This window comes from Pteropus alecto, unplaced genomic scaffold (genome assembly GCF_000325575.1).
Source record: "Pteropus alecto unplaced genomic scaffold, ASM32557v1 scaffold121, whole genome shotgun sequence".
Lineage (NCBI taxonomy): Eukaryota > Metazoa > Chordata > Mammalia > Chiroptera > Pteropodidae > Pteropus > Pteropus alecto.
In genome coordinates, this window is record NW_006434369.1 from 15526790 (window position 1) to 15540352 (window position 13563).

The window sequence follows — 13563 nt, forward strand, 5'->3', positions numbered from 1 at the left end:
ATGGCCAAGTTCAAGAACCACACCACACACAACCAGTCCCAAAAAAATGGCATCAAGAAACCCCAATCACAAAGATACGAATCTCTTAAGGGGTGGACCCCAAATTCCTGAGGAACATGCACTTTGCCAAGAAGCACAACGAGATTGGGCTGAAGAAGATGTAAACCAACAATGCCAAGGCCATGAGGCTATCAAGGCCCTTGTAAAGCCCAAGGAGGTCAAACCCAAGATTGCAAAGAGCGGCACCCGCAAGCTCAGTCGACTTACCTACTTCGCTCACTCCAAGCTTGGGAAACGTGCTCGTGCCTGTACTACCAAGAGTCTCAGGCTCTGCTGGGCAAAGTCCAAGGCCAAGGCTCAAACCAAGGCCCAGGTTGTAGCTGCAGCTCCAGCTCAGGCTCAGGCTCAGGCTCCGGCTCTGGCTCCCAAAGGTGCCCAGGCTCTCATAAAGAAAGGCTCCAGAGCAGAAGTCCATCTGCCAATGTGAGGATGGAAGGACTGGTGTGACCCTGGGCTGCTATCTGTGTTGGACTGGTGTTGTCCTATGCTATTTGTACAAATAAACCTGAGGCAGGATCTGTCTAAAAAAAAAAAAGGCTATCAAGTCAGGAGGGGTCTTCCCACTTCCTACAACCCAGAAAATAAAGAGTTAAGAAGAAAGCTTTAAGGACAGATTTATCTTTTTCTATCCTTAATTTCTTTGGCTTTTGCTTTTCAGTGAGTTTTACTTATGTTTTTGATCATTGAGATTTTAATATGATTTGCATAGTATTTCTCAGTGTAACTTATAAGATTCCTAGAGCTGATTGGCCTAGGACCCAATCAAAATTTTTCCTAAATTAACAGTCATTTAAACCTTTTAAAGAAACCACTAGAGGTGAATACACAATGCAATATACATATGATGTATTATTGAATTGTATACTTGAAATCTATATAATTTTATTAATCAATGTCTCTGCAATAAATCTAATTTAAAAAAGGAAAAATAAATAAAATAAAGAGACCACTAGAATCTAATTGACTTCCTATCTACTGACTCTTCAAACTTTAGTATGTTAACTTTTTATGCTCATCTAGATTTTATGCCACTTTTAAGTCATTTCACTTATATTTAGTGATTTTTCTGACTTGACTTTAGATGATTGTAAATACTAATTATGATAACGAACATAAACAAATGGGTAAAAACTTAAGTACTTGATACATGTGACACAATTCTAATTGGGTAACAGTAAGAAACTTCAGGAGCACAGGCCTGATGACAGCCTACTACATCTGCATGGCCTCATGGGCCTCTGTCAGCTTCTGGAAGGGAGGCCTTTCATTTGCCTTTCCTACCTCCTTGTCCACAGAACCTGCTTACTTTTTTTTTCTTGGTAAGACAGAACTAAAACCTTAGGGAACTGACCAGGTTTGACCTCTTTCTTGGAAGAATGGTAGAAGAGAACCCACATGTCTTGCATTCACATTGTGTGACAGAAACTGTGTCTCCTTGTGTGATCCTTATGGCAGCCTGTGAGGTAGCGGTCTGCACTCCCTTTTCTTCCTAAGTGTCATCCCACCTCTCCCCAGCACAGCCCCTACCTCAGAGGATGCCCATTCTGTTTTCCTTTAGAATAGCATGTGATCTAAGAGGAACGCCCCTCCCTACCCATGACTGGTTCAGGAATGAGCAAGTGATCCAGCCAGTAAAATGTGAGCAGGAAGTCTGATCAGAAACTTCTGAGGAAAATCTCCTTTTTCTCAAAAGAGAACAAGAGAAAACGTGGTCTCACTTATTCCCCCTGGACACTGTTAGCACCATGCAGCTACCTTGCTGGATCAGAGGTAAGGCAGTTATGGAGCATGGAAGATGGAAAGTCCTTGATGTGATTGTGTGATGGAGCTGCTAAGCTGATGTTTCTCAATGCAAAGACTATTGGTACTTGAGCAGAATAATTCTTTGTTGTGATTGTCTACTGTAAACATTCTAAGGTCTTTAATATCGATGAGCCCTACCCTCAAAATGCCACTAGCAGCCCCAGGAATTGTGACTATCAGAAAATCCATACCCCTGTTTCCAAACACTCCTGTTTGGGTGGTGGTATGACCCCTTCCCCATTGAGAACCATGACACTATGTGAGATTAAAAAAGGAAAAGAAAAAGAAATACAATCTTATGGTTTAGGAAAAAGAACGTGCCCACGGCTATCAACGAGTAGGTGGCAGAGCCAGCATTTGGTTCAAGGTCTAGTTCTAGAGCTTGACTATTTCCTCCCCACCTGCTTTTCCTCCAGTCACATGAGAGTTACTCTGAACTTTACAATTCTGTTCTCTCCTTCTCATCAGCTTCCTCCAAAAGAACAAATCTGGTTGGTTTGTTCATATAGAGCAAATAATAAAACAAAGGACAGAATATTTATGTGGAAAAAAATTAATATATACAAAACATATCTGCTTGTCTATGCATGGTATATATCTGGAAAGATCCTGGTAATAAAGATTGCCTCTGGGGAGTGTAGCTAGGGGACTGGGGGTATGAGGTGGGAGGTAAACTTACTTTTCATTGTAGATTCTTTTTACTGTTTGACTTCATCTTGTGCAAGTATCTTTCAATTTTATAAAATAGTAAAATTTAAAAAGCAATTGTAGATAAATTTTGTGTTATGTATATTTTACCATAATCTTAAAAATCTAAAACAGCAATTGTAGCATTCGAGATCTAAAAAATTGGATTCCTTACAACACTTGACTCTTCCTTCTCATTAGCTGCCATTGGCTGCTTGACGTTATCTCTGCACACATTTTTCCTTGCTGTAGTGCCTTTTGGGTCCATCTTTTCCTTTTCCATATCACTGTTACTCACCTACCATGACGCTCCTCCAGGCCATTTGCTGCACAACCCCGATGGAGGAGCTCTGACCCTGCTTTGACACCAACTATCTCCATCTATCAAGCCCAGTCCAAACTCCTCGCCCTGGTGTAATAGGACTCCAACCACTTTTCCATCTCCCTCTCTTCTATTCCCTTTAAGAATTTATTTTCTGCAAAGCTCCCCAGAAGCTCCCTGGGCTGATGTGAACTAAGACAGCAGGCCCCCAGATCCTCTGCTCTAAATCTAGCTAAGAAACTGCACTTTTATCTGTTTGGCGCAATGGGATTCTGCAACATTTTGTTTGAGCAAAAAACTCCACAGCAAAATGACATCATCGCCATCACCATCATCAGCATCATATCTTAAAACCAGTACCCTAGAGAAACTCTCCCAAAATCTCTACCCTTAAAAGTACTTGTGCTCTTCTCATTGCCTAGAATGTCCTGCCCCCACCTCCAGTTATTGGAAATTACCTGGTCTTTAAGGCAATTTCTGAATTTACCTTGTTTGTGATGTTTCTTTAGAAGTAATGATAACTTCTGCTCAGAGGCAGATTTACGGTGAAACTGCTGAAGCTTAAGTGTTCTTTGATCCCTTCTGATGTACTCACATAGTCTGCTTTTGTAAAATCTGCAAGAGTGAGGTATTTTGACTGCAATCAGTTAAGGCTACTTGTGTGAGTGGTGTTGGAGTGGCCAGTGGCACTTTTGGGATTCAAATGAGGGGCAGGTGAGTTAGGAACATATTTTCTTTTACTTTAATGAGGTATGTTTAGGTGGTTTGCAGTTATTTGCATGTCTATCAATGGTATTATTCGAAGCCTGGTGTCAGAATGGCTTCCAGAATGTTGCTGTGGCCCACTCTACCCACTTAGCCAGCTGCATGACAGGAAGGCATAGGGCCACAGTCCAGAGCACTGCACGAGGGTGTCCTACGGCACTGTGACAGGAAGCTCCCAGGTGGATCCCAGCGATCCTGCCTTCTGGTAGTCATGCTGTAAGGAAAGGAAAAAAAACCTTTTTCTTCTATCTTTCTAGTGTGTGCAGCTGGAGCCCTAGAAATTAAGCTGACAAAAGACAGACAGCAGGAGAAGAGAAAACAGAGTTTATTTACACGTGCAGCACAGCACATACACAGGAGAAACTTAGTGATGAGTAACTTAAAGGGATAGTTAAAACTTGAGTTTATATATCATCTTAACAAAGAACAATACATTTGTGAGAAAGTAATAAGACGAATAGGGGTTTATACTTTTAAAAGTGGCAAACTGTGGAGAGGTAAATATATGAGGGAAACTAATGGAAGATAAGTGTTCTATTAGTTAAGTTTGTTACGTAGTTTCCACCAGCGCCATCTCTGAGCTGATAAGAGTCTAGAGTTCTCTCCAGTGATTAAGAGTCTAACAGTTGTCTTCTTCCTCATAGGGAGAGGAGAAACCTTTACAAGTGGAATTTTATGTTCTTCATTTAGCTAGATAGGAGAAGGAAGGCAGAGAGCTTTTTTTCTCTGTCTACTGTTTCTTAATTTTCTTCAGTTCAAAATAATCCTCAAGCCAAAGAGGCAAATTCTGAGATGGCGTATTTTCATCCCCTCCAATGTTCTGTGTAATCCCTTCCCACTGAGTGTGGACGGGGCCTTCCTACTGAATAATGATAGGGTGTTCCTTCTGTGATTCGGTCTCCTGCTGACACTCTATCTGGCCCTCTTACCAACACTCTGAAGACATCAGTTGCTATGTTGTGAGATGCTCTGAAGAGGCTTATGTGGAATGGAACATTTTTTTGATGGTTATCATATTAAATAGAATTTATCAGATTCCAGTGTTTGTAGGCACAAACCTATAATATTTTACAGCTGATATATAAGACACTAGATGAGGGTTCTCCAAAAATTTCCAAAAACATAAGGAAAAGGTTATTAAAAAATTATTTAAAATTAATTAAAAAATTATGTTTTCTGAAAAAAATTATTTTCTGGATTTTGTGGTATTTGTTCTAAGTCAGGTTTAAAAATTTTATACTTGGTTGTTATTTACTTTTTTGTCTAAATAAATATTTGTTTTCTTGCCTTATTTTTACTTGTAATTTTGTAATCTTCTCTTTAAAGAAGATTCTCTCTCACCCTCCACAATTATATAAATTTCAACACCATATAACTGGGATCTACCTTTTCTTTTTCCTGGTTCTGCTTTTATTTAAAATGTGGATGTTTGTTCCTCATAGATTTCTTGCATTAATTTGGATTTTTGAAATATTGAGTTAAAATACTATTTATTTTGATTGCTGAGGGTTTTTTTGTTTTGTTTTGCTATTGGTGCCCTCAAATTTTGTGTCTGAAGCAATCCTCTAACTTGCCCTACCTGAGTCCCGGCCCTGCTTATTGGAGGTGGTTGGAAAGTAACCTGAAATAGTTTCTTACTCAGCAGCCTCTCCTGACTTCTTGAGTTAAGGTTTAATTTAATGTGGTCTTAAAAATTTTTTAAGATATGTGTCATTTTCCTGTATGTGCACGGAGCATCACTCAAAAGTTTATATATATATACTAGTAACAGAGCATGCTTTCGGGGAGATAAATGGAAATGACAGAGCAGAAGCTTGCCTTAGAGACTTGCCTTAGAAAATGTATTTTTAAATACTTTCCTTAGGAAAATTTCTTAATATAAATATACATTTTTTTCTTATTATAAAATCGATACTTGTTTATACAAATAAAGTAGGAAACAGAAAGTATAAACAGTCTCATTATCCAGCAATAATCCTGTTAGTTAGTATCTTAGTGTTCATTTTTTTCTATCTGCCTCATTTTCACTCCTACAAACACAGAGCATTTATTGCCTGCTCCTCTGCCACACTTCTTACATTATTTTCCCTGGTTGGGTCTGAGTTGTTTCCAAATCTGCTTGGAGAACAGGGACTACGTCTAACTGGTCTTTGTAACGTTCTGGGAGTAGGGGATAGGAGGCTTGGTCTGAATTAAAGAACTGGGAGACAGAATACCTGAGTTTAAACCCCAGCGCCAACATTTCTGCAAGTTATGTGACCTCTCCAAGCTGCAGATTCCTCATCTGTAAAAAGGGATAATGTTAGTACCTACCTAGAGAGGAAAACCCTTGCACATCGCTTTGCACAGAGCCCAGTATGTGTGTGTGTAGAGTAATTGTTTTCTACTGTTACCTATTAGCATAGTGCTTCCATTCATTAATTCGACATGTATTTATTGCATGTGTGATACTCCACTCTTCTAGATGCTGGAGACACAGCAGTTGACAAAACAGACACAAATTCCTGCCTTCAGAAAGCTCACATTCTAGTGTCTGGGAGTGGGAGACAAACACTATACAAAAATATACATAAAATATAAGCATACCTGATAATGATAGTGCTATGGGGAATTTAAAGCTTTACACATAGTAGATACTTGTTAGATATGTTTATTGAGCAGTTTTCTTTCCCCTAGCCTCCCATCGACATCCCTCACTTTCTCTTTGTTCCAAGATCCCCTTTCCAATGCGATTAAATAATACATGTGGGGCCTGAACTCTCAAGATGGGCATTGTGGACATATGGATCTGGGTGTATGATTTGAAACAGCGACAGTGGAAGAACAAAGCCCAGAGGTCATGCGACTTTTGTACCTGTGACATGGAAAATAATACCACAGGCGTTTTGACGTGAGTTTTCTTCCGGATGATCACACTGTTGTACTCTAAAGTTTGCATTCATTCGTGATCAATATTGCTGCTCTGTGAAGTCAGGACAGTAAACAGCGGCTCTCCGGCATTCTGGGGGGGAGGGGTCGAGGAGGCGCTGGTTGGACAGTGTTCGTTATCCCTGTGTACCTGCCTCCCAGCCGTGTCTCCTGTCCTAGAAGTTTCTGGCCGCTGCTACAGGAACCTTGCACCGTGTTTATCTTTTCTCTGCTCGCGCTGGACACTGTTTGACGTTGTGTCTCAAAACCACTAGAGCCTCAACTTGGACCTCACAGGCAACGTGCCGGCCAACAGACAACACTATTGTAAGGCAAACATCTGTTTGTAAATAATCCGCAGACCAAAGGCTCAGGGTCAAATATATGAGTCCAAGCCTAGCATAAATCAGAGTGTTGGGAACTGGGACTTTTTTTTTTAAGGGGAAAAAAAATAAAACATAGTGTATATCCAACACTGTGATAAATGTAGGGTGTTTTTGTGAGAAGATTTTAAATACGTGAAAGTTAATTAATTGCTGCAATATTCCCATATCTAAGCACAACATATTTATTAGTTCACTCCAATTTTAAACCTTTGTACTATACGTTCATATTGAATAATTTTAATATTTCATTATTATGAGGATTAAAACTCCTCAACGCATTATTTGCTACAAACTGGCATTGGATTTAATACTGCTTACTTTGTGTGTATCAGTAAACCTTAACTTGATTAAAATTATAATTTTTCCTTTTTCCAAATATAAAACTTTCCATAAGAACCATAAAACAAATCCATGAATTGCCCTGTAGGGTAGTTAGCCTCCAAAATAGTCCCCAGTGATTAGTCCTGGCCAATAACCCGTGTAATCAACAGGAGACTGTGGAAGTAACTATGTGTGACTTCTGAGGCTAGATCACAAAAGACACTAAGGACACTTTTCTCTCTCCTGGATTACTTGCTTTGGGGAAGCCAGTTGTCATGTTGTGAAAACCCACAAGCAGCCCTGTGGAGCAACCAGCATCAATTTACCAGTCATGTGGGCTAACCTCCTTGGATGTGGATCTAAGCCTTCAGATGACTGTAGGCTTCTTCACTCCAACCTCATGAGACACTGAATCAGAACTACTCAACTAAGCCACTCCCAAATCTCTAGCATCAGAAACTTTAAAATAGTAAATATTAATTATTGTTTGATGCTACTAAATTTGAAGTAATTTTGTTACACAGCAAGAGTTAGTGCATTCTATGTATATGAATGTCTATAAATGCATACGAAATATCTAGAAAGATGCATATGAAGAATGTGGTAAACTTAAAGGAGGTAGAATAATAACAAGAAAATTAATACTGTGTTTAAATTATGTAATTAAAAATAAATTTAAAGCCAAAACTTTAAATCAACCAAGATGTCCTTTAGTAGGTGAATGGATAGATAACTATGGTATGTCCACACAATGAAATATTATTTAGCAATTTAAAAAATGAACTATCAAACTACAAAAGGCTTGAAGGAAACTTAAGTGCATATTGCTAAGTGAAAGAAGCCAATTTGAAAAGGCTACATGTTGTATGATTCAAACTATATGATGTTCTGGTGAAGAAAAAACTATGGAGATGGTAAGAAGACCAGTGAATGCCAGGGGTTAGAGTGGAGGGAGGGAGGGATGAATAGGTGGAGCACAGAGGATTTTTAGGGTGATGAATCTATTCTGTAGGATACTATAATGGTGGATACCTGTCATTACGTATTTATCAAAGTTCATAAATGTACAACACAAAGAATGAACCCTAATTTAAACTATGGCCTTTAGTTAATAACAATGTGTCAATATTGTTTTGTCAATTGTAATAAATGTGCCACATTGATGCAGATATTAATAATAGGGGAAACAAGGCAGGAGGCCAGGGAGCTCTCCACTTTCCATTTAATTTTTCTGTAAACCTAAAATAGCTCTAAAAAAATAAAGTCTATTAATTATTCTTAAAATAAAATAAATTTTAAAGGATGAATAAAGACAAATATACAAACACAGATATCACACCTAATTTGTCAGGAAACCAAATCAGGGCCAAGTGGAATAGCAACTTCTCTGAGCAAGATGGGGAAATTGATTTGTCACCCTTATTTCTACCAATGTTGTTTTCTAGCCAGCAGACAGGATAAAAGTTCCAAAATGAAGAATATTCTAAAAACATTTAAAATATGCCCCTCAAGGCCAAACAAAGATTGAGAATGAAGTGCCATAATATCCTGGGAGGATCCAGGCTGGGAGAGTCCACCAGGCCTGAAAGAATGTGGCCAGGGCCTCACGGCATAGCTTCAACCCACCAGGGAGGCAGCTCCCACTGGACCACTGCCTGGCAGGTCAAGTTCCTGGGAAGCTTAGTGTGGCCAGCCAGCTCTTGAGAAGCTAGACATGACACTTCCTGAGTCAGGTTACCGACGTGTTGGCATGAACAGAGAGGGATGAAGAAGGCTGCTCAGGGTCTCAGGAAAGTGGGGCGGCCAGGGGGCACAGCCTTGCTGTCATCAGAGGATGCCAGCAGAGGTGTCGCCCAAGAGGCTGGGCAATAATAAAGGGATTGGTCTAGTCAGGGGAGATGACTCCCTCATCACAGTCCACAGTGGTGCCCAACATAAGATCTGCTGAGAGGAAAAGGCATGCAATCAGGAGTTTGTCATTGCTCATTCACGGAACAAATACTGCTATGGGCTCAGCATGGTACTGGTGCTGGGGTACAGAGGAGAGTAGGCCAAAGTTCCCAGGATTGTGGAGCTTATATACTGATAGAGCTCATACCATGTCCAAACACACAAATGTGTAACATAATGTCCTCCAATGATGTTAATTGCTATGAGGAAAATAAAATAGGGAAAAGGGGTGAGGAGCATTCTCCGAGGGGAGGGTGCTGTGATGGAAAGGAGGTCAGGGAAGGCCTGGGGACTGGAAGCAGATGGTGGATTAATGTGCCTTCTAGGGACTCCCATCTCCCCAATAGCACCTCGTTCTCCTTCAGGGGTACAGTGGATTTGTAAAGCCCAGCCTCAGCCACCTCTCAGTGCACTGAGATGCCTCATGGGGCCAAAGCTCATTGGCCTCACAGGCCTTCTTGTCTTTTTAAATGGTGCCATTCTAAGTGCCCCCCTAAAAAAAAAAAAAAAGGAAAAGAAAGAAAATTTCAGCTTGCTGCCCAACTTACCTTGTTTGGAAAAGTCTTACTGAAGACAACTTTGTATTGCAGGGGAAATGTCCACCAAGGTTCTTCCTGTGACTGTTGAGAAAGAAGATAGAGAGACAGAAATGAACTCACTGGAGGCTAGTTTATGAGCAAGCAGTTCCAGATGCCCGGTGGTGGACTGGCTACGTCACCCTCCTCTCTGGTTTTCTTGACCATGGGGACATCAGACCCACATGGGTCCTAGCAAGGTCTCCTTCCCATCCCCCACTGGCTGTGGCAGGCTTTGTTTTTCCCCAAATCTAGCAATTATACTCATTAGAGATCACAGATTCTAAAATGTGCAGCTTTTCCAATGATGATACGATTTCAGAAATCAGCTAATGGAGCCGGGAACTCATGTGCCATTTACACAGGAAAATAGCTATCCTGAGAGTCAGCTGGGTTTAGGAAGGTGACAAGTGAGGGTGTTATTTTTTCTTTTTGTTTTTTAGAACCATCCTTGTAAAGGATGAGCTTTCACTGGATGAAAAGATGAGTTGTAGATGGGCAAATCATCAGAGGCTCAGTCAGTAAGGCTTTCATCATGCCTTGTGGATACCTCTGGCCATACTTATCTCAAGCCTTCCTTAAAAAGAAATGGTAAATTAAATAAAACAGTGACGGGAGAAGAAAAACACAGGTCATGAGATTAAGGAGAAATAGTAATTATTAAGAAATTAAAATAATAGTTTTTTAAACCAGGAAAATAGAGAAGAAAAAGCAAAATGTCAGTATCAAACGTCCTACTTTTATACAAAAGTACCAGAGTTAATTATGTAAAACTTGAGCAATGCACACATATAAGAGACTTCCATTTCCAGAGAATTACAAATATTATAATGTTCTCAACTATGATGTAAATATTTAGTATCTTAGTGTTGTACCTCTCTCATTGTGTTAATTTCTTTATGTGTTTTGTAATTCTTTGTGTTTAAACTCATTTTCATGGGTTTTCTGTGGGAGTTCTGTGAGCCCTGAGTGGTAAAAATGTTGCTATAGCACATAGGAGTATAAGATTTTCTTCTGCCAGTGCCTCTGGGAGTTTCAATGGTCATGAACATATTTTTGTGTGAATTTCTCAGGTTTCAGTTCTTGGACCATGCAGGTAGTTAGATTCAGACCCCATCCACCTCACAACCACATGTGGCCCAGATCTCTCTGGAAGTCCCTAGTCCAGAGAATCTTCTCAGGCTCAAGCGACCAGACAGTTGGTCACCCTACCTGAGTGGCATACATATTAATAAAGGCAAAATAAACAATAGCTATCACTAAAGTCATTTAAGAGAACAAACATTTTTAAACAAGTGATTTTAACCTGGTGACACTGCTTTGAAAACAGTCTGGTAGTTCCTCAAACAATCAAATGTAGAGTTACCATATGACTTAGCAATACCATTCCTAGTATATATGTACCCAAGAGAAATGAAAACCTATTTCCCCACAAAAACTTGTACACCCATGTCATAGCCATGTTATTCACAATAGCCCAAAATGTGGAAACAACCCAAATGTTCATCAACAGATAAATGGATAAACAAAATGTGGTATATTCATACAATGGGTTATTATTTAGCCATAAAAAGAAATTGGTCTCTGTTACATGCTACAACTTGGATGAACCCAGAAAATATTGTGCTAAGTGAAAGAAGCCAAACACAAAGGACCACAAATTGTAAGACAGACATCTTTATTAGTTATAATTTACATACCATAGAATTCACCTATTTAAAATGTAAAATTCAGTGTTTTTTAGTATATTCACAGATGTGTGCAACCATCACCACGGTTGGTTTTAAAATATTTTCATCACTTAAAAAAAAAAACTCTTACCCCTTAGTTAGTGTTAATGAATACACATTTGACCTGCTCAAGCCTAGTAAGTTAAAAGTTTGGGACAAAATTAATATTTATTTGTTTCATTTGTATTATAAATAGAATAAACCCTCTTTAGTTTAGAGTTGTTCATTCTTTTATATTAAAAAATGGCAAAAAAATGCAATAAAATATTCAAGCAATTGTGAAATCACTACTCTACACAGGCAGAAGTGGCAGTTCAGCCAGAACTGAGCTGTTGACTGAAAGTCAGACTCTACGTGGGAGACGTGATGTTTATTCATTGTCATACATGAAAAGTGGTTTATGGGTGCTAGTGGACAGCATAGAAAGTATATGTTGTGCTTTTTTAGTACATGAATATTGACAACTGCTTATAAATCGTGTTTGCGATAAAAGAGACAAAAAGCTAAAGTCTGAAGAATATGTTAACATCATGAAAGTAGGATTGAAGGATTAAGAATGAATGAAGGATTAAGAATGAATTAAGTATTAAGAATGTTTAAAGCCAAAATAATACCCCCCAAAATAAAGACTTAATTTTGTTTTAAATAATGAAAGTAAAAATTTAGGGCAATGGAGATGGACTATTTAGTGAAAGAAATATTCCATTTAGTAAATGCTACAAAAAGTGTAAAATACCTACAGATAAACTTTAAAAAGAAATATACAGGTCCAAATCTGTACATTGAAGAAAACTATAATTCTACTGAGAGACACAAAAGAACATAAATAAGTAAAAAGAGGTACCCTGTCTTTGAATAGAAAGAAGTGGTAGTAGAGAGATATTAATTCTTCCTAAGTGAATTCATAAATTTATTGTGACTCCTATGGAATAAAAACATTTTAGAGAACTATATACTGAAATTCATATAAAAATATCCAGGAAAATTTTGAGGGGAAAAAGAAAAGAATGAGGAAGGCATTGGTCCTAACACATATTAAAGTATATTTTAAAGATATCTACTTGGTTGTTCCTGACGTGAATAAGCAGACAGATCAATAGAACAGAATAGAGAACCTAGAAATAAATGCAAATAGCTATGGAAACTATGTGATAAAGGTGGAATTTAAAATTGGTGGAGAAAAGATAAATTACTTAATAAATACTGCTGGTAAAACTAGTTGGCCATCTGGGGAAAAATAAAGCTTTCCTTCAATTCTAATTCTTAAATTCCAGATAGATTAAAATTTTTAATGTAAAAGTCAAAACCCAAAGAGACTAGATGAAAAAAATACTTGCCTCAAGGAAAAGCACTTAGATTGAAAAAGACCTGACTTAAGCAAGAACAAAACTCAAAAGCCTTACATGAATTTACCTGCAAAACATAAAAATTAATTTACCTGCATTAAAAACCAAACATTTCTACATGGCAAAAAAATTATAATAAAACCAAAAGAAAACACACAAGGAACAATATTTCCAACATTTCTACATGGCAAAAAAATTATAATAAAACCAAAAGAAAACACACAAGGAACAATATTTCCAACACCTACGATAGAAGACATCCTCTTTGGAGGGCAATGTGATAATATCTACTTCTAGAACTTGATCTCACATGCTCATGTATATGTACGTATCCCATTGAAGTATTGTTTGTAATAGGAAGAGATCAGAAATAACTGACATGTTCTATAAAAAGGGGACAGATTCAATACATTATGTACATTCATAATTCCTGTTATTTGTGCAGGCAGCTCTTACAAATATTGGGGTAGCTCTTTGCATGCTGATATGAAACCATCTCCAAGATACAGGGTTCAGAAGAAAACAAATAGGCCTAGAAATGTGTACATAGTAAACTTCTATTGGTTCAATAGAAGGGGAGGAGTGTGCTTGTTATGTGCATAGATAATTTCTAGAAGGAAACACAAGATGCTGCTGGAGGAAACACTGTTGCCTCTGGAGACAGAGATTAGGAGACCAGAGGTCTTGCTTGCTTTTCATTGTGTACCCTTT

At 38.4% G+C, this 13563-nt stretch overlaps 1 pseudogene; it reads left to right on the forward strand.

The window, feature by feature from the left end:
- LOC102895648 lies at positions 1-487 on the forward strand (annotated as a pseudogene).
- The last annotated feature ends 13076 nt before the right edge of the window (positions 488-13563 follow it).